An 11510-nucleotide genomic window follows, 5' to 3' on the forward strand; every position below is an offset into this window, starting at 1 on the left:
TCGGTCGGATCATGAAGACATACGACTACATCAACCGCGTTGACATAACGCTTCCGCTTTCGGTCTACGAGGGTACGTGGACAACACTCTCCCCTCCCGTTGCTATGCATCACCTAGATGGATCTTGCGTGTGCGTAGGAAAATTTTGAAATTACTGCATTCCCCAACAGATCGACCGTCCAGATTCTGTTTTTGAGGACAAGCCAAGCGAAAAAATTGAATTTGGGGGGAGCCCAGTTGCCCCACACTGTAGGCACCATGACCGAGTCAACCGTCCCAAGAAATTGCACAATGTGGTTAACCGAGAGCCTGCTAGCCATGTTAATGTTCCTAAGCCAAAGGAGGTCGTGCATCGTGTCCCTCACAGTGAGGTTCTTGCCCTTGGAGATTTCGAAGATTAGAGGAGCGATGTCCCTAGGCTTGGCCCCAAGCAGCCATGGGGTGTGCCAAAATTTGGCGGTTTTGCCGTCGCCCACAGTGATGGTTGTAGCCACATAAAATAGGTCCATGTCCACCTTATTACATGGTTTCCCCAATCCAACCCAGGCCTGCAGACAAGCCTTACTTTCGGAGGTCCAAAATCCCCAATCCGCCGTATTTTTTTGGCCTGCAGACAAGCTTCCAGTTAACCTTGCATTTTCCACCAGAGACCTTGTCGGAGCCCGCCTAGAGGAAAGCGCGCTCAATCTTCTCAACTGCATCAAGGGTCCTTTCTGAGTGGATGAGGGGCGTGATATGATAGGTAGCAGCTTTCTCTTTGTTTAGAATTGAAAGAGAAGTTTTTGGTAGTGGGGTGCGTCTGCGCTGTAAGGACCGCCTTGACGAGTGCGGCCCTACCGACGGCCGTGATGTGCCCACCTTGACAGGGGACAAGCTTCCCAGCCACCTTGTCGACTAGGGGTTGAAGATCAATCCTTCGGAGCCAGTGCACAGAGAGGGGCAGCCCGAGGTACTTCATGGGGAAAGTGGCCCGCTTAACCGGGAAGCTGTCAAGCACCGCGTCCAGATCGATGCCAGCACAACGAATGGGAGCCACAAGAGTCTTCTCCAAATTGGTAACGAGGCCCGTAACCTCCCGAATCTGTGCAGTATGGCGGTCAAGCGCACGATGTCCTCACGAATAGGAGCCACAAAAATGGCCGCGTCGTCGGCGTAAAGTGAGGTGCGGAGGCAAGCTGCCTGGCCGCCCACGGGGTGCAGCTGGTTCTTGCGTGTGGCTGTGTCCAGAAGGTTCTGCAGTGGGTCTATGGCAAGCACAAACAACAGCAGGGAGAGGGGGTCTCTCTGACCGAGGCCAATATGGTGCTGGATGGGATCCCCTGGAACCCCGTTGAGGGAAACTCTAGAGGTCAACGTTCTCAACAAGGCAGCAATCATGTCTCTGAACCTCACCGAAAAACCACGACGGCAAAGGAGGTCAAGCAGATAATCCTAGCATACGGAATCAAAAGCTTTCTTGATGTCTAGCTTGAAGAGAAGGGAGGGCTTTTTCAAACGGTGCAGCCTGCGCGCCAAATTCCGAACGTAAAGAAAGTTCTCATGGATGCTCCGCGTCTTGATGAAGGCGCTCTGGGACCTAGAGACAAGCAGGTGCATAAAGGGCGCGAGCCGCGAGGCCATCATCTTGGCCACAATTTTGGCAATTGCGTGGATGAGGCTAATAGGCTGAAAATCTGAGATCCATTCAACGCCCTCTTTCTTGGGAAGAAGCACAATGTTGGCTGAATTAACCCACTGGAAGTGCTCCGCCGCAGGTCCAAAAAATTATTAATCACAGTCATGACATCTCCCCTGATGGTGTCCCAACAAGCTTTGAAAAAGGCCACAGAGAAGCCATTGGGGCCGGGCGCCTTATCCTTTGGGAGCTGAGCAATGGCATCAGTGACCTCCTTCTCCGTAAAGCGGTCGCCGAGAGACGACAGATTGCATTGGGTGAAGTCCATGGTCTCCCAGTTGAAATTATGGGATCTCCTCTGGCCCTTATGCAGCATAGAAGTGAAGTGATCGTGAGCGAGCTTCTCTTTCTCCTCGTGTTGCGTGACCCATCCCGCACCATTTCGTAGACGATGAATGAAGGTCTTTCGCTGGCGACCATTGACCCGGAGATGAAAATATCTCATGTTGGCGTCTCCCTCCTTAAGGTTGGTGATACAAGAGCATTGGCGTTTGCATGATCGCTCAAGGATAGACAGGCCAATGACCCTCCTCTTGAGCCGTCTCCTCAAATCATTCTCCTCCGGGGAGAGGGCTCGAGAATCCATGGCCATATCAAGATGGAGAATGACCTCAAGAGCCATGTGTAGTTGAATCTTAGCGGTGGAAAATAAGGTGTTACTCCATCGTCGGAGGTGGAGACCCGTTCGACGGAGCTTGTCATGCAGCTTTTGACATGGCTCATTGTGCACAGAAGGCTTTCCCCAGCAGTCGGCGACCACCTGTTGAAAACCGGGCAACTTGGTCCAAAAATTCTCGAAACGAAAAATCCTCGGTCGTTTGGGTCCTCGGTCACTAGAGAGGAGCAGCGGGCAATGATTTGAGAGGGAGGAAGAGAGCGCGGTTAGGATGTGACTATCAAAGAGCAGGTCCCAATCTAAGTTGCAGAAGAAGCTATCGAGTTTGTAAAGAGTTGGATCAATCCTCTCATTGCTCCAAGTGAACTTTCTATTCTGGAGGCGGATTTCTTTTAGCTCACAAGAATTTAGAGCGGCTCTAAAATGGTTGATGCACGAGATATTAGCATTCCACTTGTTCTTGTCGCATGCCCGGTAAATCTGGTTTAAATCTCTAGTGACAAGCCATTTGACATTTGGAGCCAGCTTAAGCGCGACCATCTTGGCAAAGAAATTGTCCTTCCTGTTGTTGGCTGAGGGGCCATACACGCTTGTGAGCAAGAACTCCACATCCGAGTTGATAATCTTAATGGTGGGAGACAAATGAAACTCCCCCAGGACAATGTTGGACGCCGTGATGAAGGAATCATCCCACAGCAACACAATATCCCCTTGAGTACCTATGGCAGGCCGGAAAGCAAAACTTTGCACTCTGGAGCCTCCAAGGAAGGATGCTGTGAAGCAATCAAGCAATTCTAGCTTCGACTCTTGAAGGCAAACGATGTTACAGGAGGAGGATGCAATGGTCTCATGAACAGTGGCTCTTCTATTTGGACAATTCAGCCCCCTGACGTTCCAGTTGATGATACAGAGGTTGTGTTCTAACATTTGGAACGGTAGCAACTCACAACAGAGCATGGCAAGAGATAGAGGAAACACAACTTCACGTTGATAAACAACACATGAGTACAGGTTGGAGCTGACATGGATGCTAACAAAGCATAGGTGTTGGGGATATTACCACTGGGCGTAAACCGGCCAGGAGAGGCCGGGTTAACCCCATGAGTAGTTCATCTGTATCTGAAGTCCATGAAGACATATTGTGACGCTTCAATTAGGCCCAGGGCCCAAAGCTAGTTTAAGGCCTGTAGACATAAACCGGCACTGATATGTAAACTTGTGTTGTAAGATAGAAGTAGCAGAGACCGAGCCAGACACGATTATGAGCCGGCCTCGGATTCTGCAAACCGACGGGCGTCAACCCATGTATATAAGGGGACGACCCGGCGGTGGTTCAAGGACAACAGACAACAACTCGAGACTCAGGCAAAGTGTATTCGCTCCCTCGTCATCGAAACCCCATCAATTCCATCACAACTAGACGTAGGCTTTTACCTTCATCGTAAGGGGCCGAACTAGTATAAAACTCTCTTGCATACCTTGTCCGCTTTAACCCCTTTAAGCTAACCCGTAGCGATGGCTCCACGACTAAGTCCTTTCTCTAGGACATCTGCCGTGACAAAACCACGACAGTTGGCGCCCACCGTGGGGCTATCGCATGTTGGTTTCAAGTTCTTGGAGGGCAACTTCGAAGGACTCAAGGGTTACGCTGTGGGCCGGATGACCAAGAGTCGTCGCGCCAAGCTCCACTAGTAGAAAACAGAGCTTAGGTCACAGGGCAGTTTTCACATTAGCCCCGGTTCAGTCACGAACCGGGACTAATGTGAGCATTGGTCCCGGTTCGTGCGGCCAGGGGCCTGCCGGGCCTCGTGGGGGCATTGGTCCCGGTTCGTCCGGACCCTTTGGTCCTGGTTGGTGGGACAAACCGGGACCAATGGGCCACGCTCCTGGCCCACCACCCTTTAGTCCCGGTTCATACCACAAACCGGGACTAAAGGGCTGGTCGTAGTTGCGGCCAGTGTTTAGTCCCACCTCGCCAACCGAAGGGTGCTCACACCAGTTTATAAGCCCGTCCCTCTATGCCTTGTTGAGCTTCTCTTAAAGTGAAAATAGATGCCCTTATACAGGGAATTTCACCTAAATTCACAGTAAATTGAAATTTACTGTGAATTTAGGTTTAATTTTCTCTATAAGCGCATCTATGTTCATTTTTTATATTTATAAAATAAATAAACCTTAATAAAATAAATAAAACTAAATAAACCTTAATAAAATAAGATAAAATAAACTATAGTACCTACAATAAATAAACCTTAATAAATTAAGTAAAAATAGCAGCAGTAAAATAAATAAAAATAAAATAATTAAAGTAAAATACATAAGTAATTAGAAATAAAATAAATAAGTTTTTGTTGTAAGTAGAAACAAAACAAAAAAATAAATCAAAAGAGAAAAAAAACACGAGCCATCAACTCCATAACCGCCATATCTAGGATAGAGAAGGGCGATCCCTTGGAGTGGGATTCACATAAAGTTGCCCGTAACATCTACCATTCGAGCCTAGCAGGTGGAACTCGGATCTGTCAACAGTGTCAAAGCGGCAAATAGCAGGCGGAGGAGAAGCCACCGATGTCATGTGTAGATCCCTTCTAGGTCTTGCGGATCGTGCTATTACAGCAATTTGGTTGGTTGATCCCAAAAAAAAGGAATTTGGTTGGTTTTCTTGAAGCCCTAGCTTGTTGTGCCGTCCTATTCTCTCAATGCAATTTAGCAAATGCTACTACAGTACAGTAAAGGGCACAAAGAAAAAGCATGCAGTGAAGGAAATTACCTCCATATCAAAGCTGCTACTTATCTTGTTGGTTATCAGGATGTGGATATGTAGAATTTTCTCTAGCCACGGCAACAGACATGCATTCATCGAGGGGGTTCACTACAGAACAAAATAAATGCTGATGTTAGTTGTTGAGGGTACGTTTGACATCCCTGAGAGACTAGATAATGAAAAGATGAATCGTCAAACCTGGATGAACAAAGACGCTACCAAGTGGATGAATCTGATGGCCTGTCCTCCCTTGAAGATCATGCGTCCTCCCTTGAAGGCGCCACCAGGGCCATGGACGCCTCATACGCCGCCGCCGACGTGTTGTAGTGATGAGGTATCGTGCAGGATCTGACACAGGATCACCTTCAGGCAAGATGAATAGGTCTTCAGGGGCACGACGGCCGGCCACAGCAGGCCCCTGCCATGGACGGCGCCGCCCGAGCCACAGCCGCTCGCCAGCTCGCCTCTGGAGCAGTCCAAGCTTATCCGCGAGCTCGTCCACTAGTGCCCGTCGCCGCCACGACGTCCTGCAGGCTAGATAACGGCGGTTCGCCGTTCTTATCCACGGCCGCCGTTGGAACCGACTCCGACCGCCTATATAAGGAGCCCCCGAGTCCGTCCAGTCCCTCAGGCGACCTCAAACCACCCCATCTAGCACCCCCATAGCAGGCAATCGACCAGGGAGGGTCTTCTTCCCCATCTCCGGCCAGTACAGCCGCCGCCGCCCTCCGGTCCATTCAGTCGCAACCAGAGCCCCCCCCCCCCCCCCCGTCCGTATAGCACCACCATCCTCCTCCCCTCGACCGTGCGGAGCCGCCCAAACCCTCAGCTGCGTCGGGGAACCACCGTAGGCCAAAGCCACAAACCTCCCGAAGCTGCCGTCTGTCGTGGAGCTCGCCGCCGGCGACTCCCTCCATCCCCGCCACCTCCTCGACCACCGGGAGGACCGCCCCGGCCTGGCGAATCCATCCCCGCCCTCAGGACCCTGCGAGGAGCCGCCGTTCGCCGGCGTTGATCACCGGATCCCCGCCTCTGTTCGGCTAGAGGAGGAAGGAGGCGGGGCGACTGGTCAAACCTGACCAGTGGGCCCAAGGGACCCACTTTCAGTGACCCACGAGCCGGTCCACGCGGGTTAAGTGGAGGATCTGCCACAGGATCACCTTCAGGCAAGATGAATAGGTCTTCAGTGGCACGACGGCAGCGGCGGCGCCATGGCCGGGACTGGTGACGACGGCGGCGGCGAGCGAGCGGGAGGGTGGCGGCGGCTGCGTGCGAGTGGGAGGCCGGAGGATCACCACCCATTGTGCTCGACATATCACTACAAGAAACCTGTTAATCCATGACGGATTTCTAATGACATTTTTGGAAACTCTCATCGATGACCTGGTAAAACCCCACAAGCCCGGTGAAAGCCCGCTAAAGCCCGTCTAACCGTTCCCGTATAAAAACTTAACCCTAAATTCCCTCCACGGCCCCTGCATCGTGTCCCACAGCACGTCGCCACCCCTCGTCCCTCCCACAACTCGTAAACCTTAATAAAATAAAATAAAATAAACTATAGTAACTACAATAAATAAACCTTAATAAATTAAGTAAAAATAGCAGCAGTAAAATAAATAAAAATAGAAGCAGTAAAATAAATAAAAATAAAATAAATAAAGTAAAATACATAAGTAATTAGAAATAAAATAAATAAGTTTTTTGTTGTAAGTAGAAACAAAACAAAACAAATAAAGCAAAAGAGAAAAAAAAGAGGAAAAAAATTATGCCACCTACTAGGCCACCACGGCCTGAATACGACTAGAAACCCATCCATGGGCCAGGATTCAGGCCCGCAGAAGGCCCAGTAGGCCCACAGGCAAATAGTGACAGAATAGGCCCGTAAGCCTGCATTTGAGAGGAGCTCGAAGTGGTCAGCGCAGCTGCGCTTATAAACCACTGTCGAAGCCTCTCGGCTAGCGAGGTGGGACTAAACATCCCACCGCACCGCGCCAGTTCCAGCACAAGGCCTTTTGTCCCGGTTGGTGCCACCAACCGGGACTAAAGGGGGCATTGGTCCCGGTTCGTGGCACCAACCGGGACCAAAGGCCTTTAGTCCCGGTTGGTGCCACCAACTGGGACCAATGAGTTCCCTATATATACCCCATCGCCACAGCAGAGCACTCCAGAGTGCTCTGTTTTTTCTGGCCGGCGAGGGGAGGGCATTTGGGTGCTCTAGCTCACCTCCTATCCACATGAGGTGTTCGATGAAATGTCTGAGCCACACTAGTTAATCTTTGTCCTCTCGAAACTCGACCTCCGAGCTCCATTTTCCCCGAGATTTGTCTAGGTTTAGCGGTCCGTCACGTCCCTTCCCCGTCTTCATCGCCGTCGATCGCCCGCGCCGATCTCGTCGCCAGCACCACCGTGGTGAGCCTCTTATTCTTATCTTCTTTCTGAAAGGAAAAAATTCTTACTTTAGATAGTTACTTGTCTAATTTTGTTACTTTTATTATTCCTTCTTATTACATAGTGCGATGGTTTTGGTATCCGCCCCCGTCGGCCCTCGTCCTGTCTATGATTCGGATGTGGTATATATTATCTTTTTATAACTATTTGGTTCATTTATTGTTTATGAAAAATATACCGACCACCGTGACATAGATTTTATTTATCTAGGAGGTGGTTGAACCGGAAATTCTAACCGACCCTATTGTCGAGAGGTTAAATTTAGTTGAAGAAGAAAACAATTACTTGAAGGAAAAAATAAAAAAATTGAGGAGGAGAAGATGATATTGGAGCTGCATGTTGCGGATGTCGTCGATGATCACAAGATCAAGATGGATGCAATGCGCTTGAAGATTAGAAAGATTAGAAAATATGCCATTCATACCGAGGCTTGGTATCATTATGCCATTGGATCAATTGTTACCTTGGTTGCGATTATGATCGCATTTGTTTTCGCATTGAAATGTTTTACATAGTTTCAATGTATGGTTTAATTAATTAGATGCTCTGGAGAGCTATATATATGTTGTTAGATTAGAACTATTTATGTACTTTGGTTCTAATGTGATGATGAACTTCTATTAATTTGGTCACTTAATTATCTATTCATGATGTTCTGTAATGGTTTTTGACACACTTAATTATATATAATGCACGCAGATGAACCGGCAATGGATGTACGGTGACAGACACACCTCCGAGTACATTAAGGGCTTGCATGATTTTCTCGAAGTGGCTGAGGCAAACAAGCAGAATGGTTTTATGTGTTGTCCATGCCCTATATGTGGGAATACGAAGTCTTACTCTGACCGGAAAATCCTTCACACCCACCTGCTTTACAAGGGTTTCATGCCACACTATAATGTTTGGACGAGGCACGGAGAAATAGGGGTTATGATGGAAGACGACGAAGAAGAAGAGGACGATGACAACTATGTGCCCCCTGAATATGGTGATGCTGCAACGGGGGAATCTGCTGAAGATCAAGAGGAACCAGACGATGTGCCCAATGATGCTGCAAGGGGGGAAGCTGCTGAAGATCAAGAGGAACCAGTGCCCGATGATGATGATCTCCGCCGGGTCATAGTCGATGCAAGGACGCAATGCGAAAGTCAAAAGGAGAAGCTGAAGTTCGATCGCATGTTAGAGGATCACAAAAAAGGGTTGTACCCCAATTGCGAAGATGGCAACACAAAGCTCGGTACCGTACTGGAATTGCTGCAGTGGAAGGCAGAGAATGCTGTGCCTGACAAAGGATTTGAGAAGCTATTGAAAATATTGAAGAAGAAGCTTCCAAAGGATAACGAATTGCCCGACAGTACATACGCAGCAAAGAAGGTCGTATGCCCTCTAGGATTGGAGGTGCAGAAGATACATGCATGCCCTAATGACTGCATCCTCTACCGCGGTGCGTACAAGGATCTGAACGCATGCCCAGTATGCGGTGCATTGTGGTATAAGATCAGACGAGATGACCCTGGTGATGTTGACGGCGATCCCCCCAGGAAGAGGGTTCCTGCGAAGGTGATGTGGTATGCTCCTATAATACCACGGTTGAAACGTCTGTTCAGAACGAAGAGCATGCCAAGTTGATGCGATGGCACAGTGAGGACCGTAAGAAAGACGGGAAGTTGAGAGCACCCGCTGACGGGTCGCAGTGGAGAAAAATCGAGAGAAAGTACTGGGCTGAGTTTGAAGCTGACCCAAGGAACGTATGGTTTGGTTTAAGCGCGGATGGCATTAATCCTTTCGGGGAGCAGAGCAGCAATCACAGCACCTGGCCCGTGACTCTATGTATGTATAACCTTCCTCCTTGGATGTGCATGAAGCGGAAGTTCATTATGATGCCAGTTCTCATCCAAGGCCCTAAGCAACCCGGCAACGACATTGATGTGTACCTAAGGCCATTAGTTGAAGAACTTTTACAGCTGTGGAATGGAAACGGTGTACGTACGTGGGATGAGCACAAACAGGAGGAATTTAACCTGCACGCGTTGCTGTTTGTAACCATCAACGATTGGCCCGCTCTCGGTAACCTTTCAGGACAGACAAACAAGGGATACCACGCATGCACGCACTGTTTAGATGACACTGAAAGTATATACCTGGACAAAAGCAGGAAGAATGTGTACCTGGGCCATCGTCGATTTCTTCCGACCAACCATCAATGTCGAAAGAAAGGCAGGCATTTCAAAGGCGAGGGAGATCACCGGACGAAGCCCGCCATGCATACCGGTGATCACGTACTTGCTATGGTCAATGATTTACACGTAATCTTTGGAAAGGGTCCCGGCGGACTAGCTATTCCAAATGACGCTGAGGGACACGCACCCATGTGGAAGAAGAAATCTATATTTTGGGACCTACCCTACTGGAAAGAGCTAGAGGTCCGCTCTTCAATCGACGTGATGCACGTGACGAAGAACCTTTGCGTGAACCTGCTAGGCTTCTTGGGCATGTATGGGAAGACAAAAGATACACCTGAGGCACGGGAGGACCTGCAACGTTTGCACAAAAAAGACGGCATGCCTCCGAAGCAGTATGAAGGTCCTACCAGCTATGCTCTTACGAAAGAAGAGAAAGAAATCTTCTTTGAATGCCTGCTCAGTATGAAGGTCCCGACTGGCTTCTCGTCGAATATAAAGGGAATAATAAATATGCCAGAGAAAAAGTTCCAGAACCTAAAGTCTCATGACTGCCACGTGATTATGACGCAACTGCTTCCGGTTGCATTGAGGGGGCTTCTACCGGAAAACGTCCGATTAGCCATTGTGAAGCTATGTGCATTCCTCAATGCAATCTCTCAGAAGGAGATCGATCCAGAAATCATACCAAGGCTAAGGAGTGATGTGGCTCAATGTCTTGTCAGTTTCGAGCTGGTGTTCCCACCATCCTTCTTCAATATCATGACGCACGTCCTAGTTCATCTAGTCGACGAGATTGTCATTCTGGGGCCCGTATTTCTACACAATATGTTCCCCTTTGAGAGGTTCATGGGAGTCCTAAAGAAATATGTCTGTAACCGCGCTAGGCCAGAAGGAAGCATCTCCATGGGCCATCAAACAGAGGATGTCATTGGGTTTTGTGTTGACTTCATTCATGGCCTTAAGAAGATAGGTCTCCCTTAATCGCGGTATGAGGGGAGACTCACTGGAAAAGGCACGCTTGGAGGGGGGGACTCAATAATATGCAGGGACGGATATTCTTGGTCTCAAGCACACTACACAGTTCTACAGAACTCTACCTTGGTGACCCCGTATGTCGATGAACACAAGAACAGTCTGCGCTCCAAACACCTGGAGCAGTGTGACGACTGGATTACATGTGAACACATCAGGACTTTCAGCAGTTGGTTGGAAACACGTCCAGAGGTGACACCACTGTTTGTGATGAGTTGTACTCGTTGTCCAGGGGACCATCTTCGACTGTATTGACTTACAAAGGATACGAGATAAATGGGAATACATTTTACACGATCGCCCAAGATCAAAAGAGCACCAACCAAAACAGCGTTGTCCGCTTTGATGCAGCAACCGAGAGGGGAAAGGACACATATTATGGTTACATAATGGACATATGGGAACTTGACTACAGACATGATTTTAAGGTCCCTTTGTTTAAGTGCAAATGGGTCAATCTGTCAGGAGGCGGGGTACAGGTAGACCCACAGTACGGAATGACAACAGTGGATCTGAACAATCTTGGGTACACTGACGAACCGTTCGTCCTAGCCAATGATGTGGCACAGGTTATCTATGTGAAGGACATGTCTACCAGACCGAGGAAAAGAAAAGATAAGGAAGCGAATACATCATACGATGAGCCAAAGCGCCACATAGTTCTTTCGGGAAAAAGGGACATTGTGGGAGTGGAGGGTAAGACAGACATGTCTGAAGATTATGAAAAGTTTCATGAAATTCCTCCCTTCAAAGTCATGGCTGACCCAAGCATCCTGATAAACGATGAAG

Source organism: Aegilops tauschii, chromosome 7 (genome assembly GCF_002575655.3).
Source record: "Aegilops tauschii subsp. strangulata cultivar AL8/78 chromosome 7, Aet v6.0, whole genome shotgun sequence".
NCBI classification, from domain to species: domain Eukaryota; kingdom Viridiplantae; phylum Streptophyta; class Magnoliopsida; order Poales; family Poaceae; genus Aegilops; species Aegilops tauschii.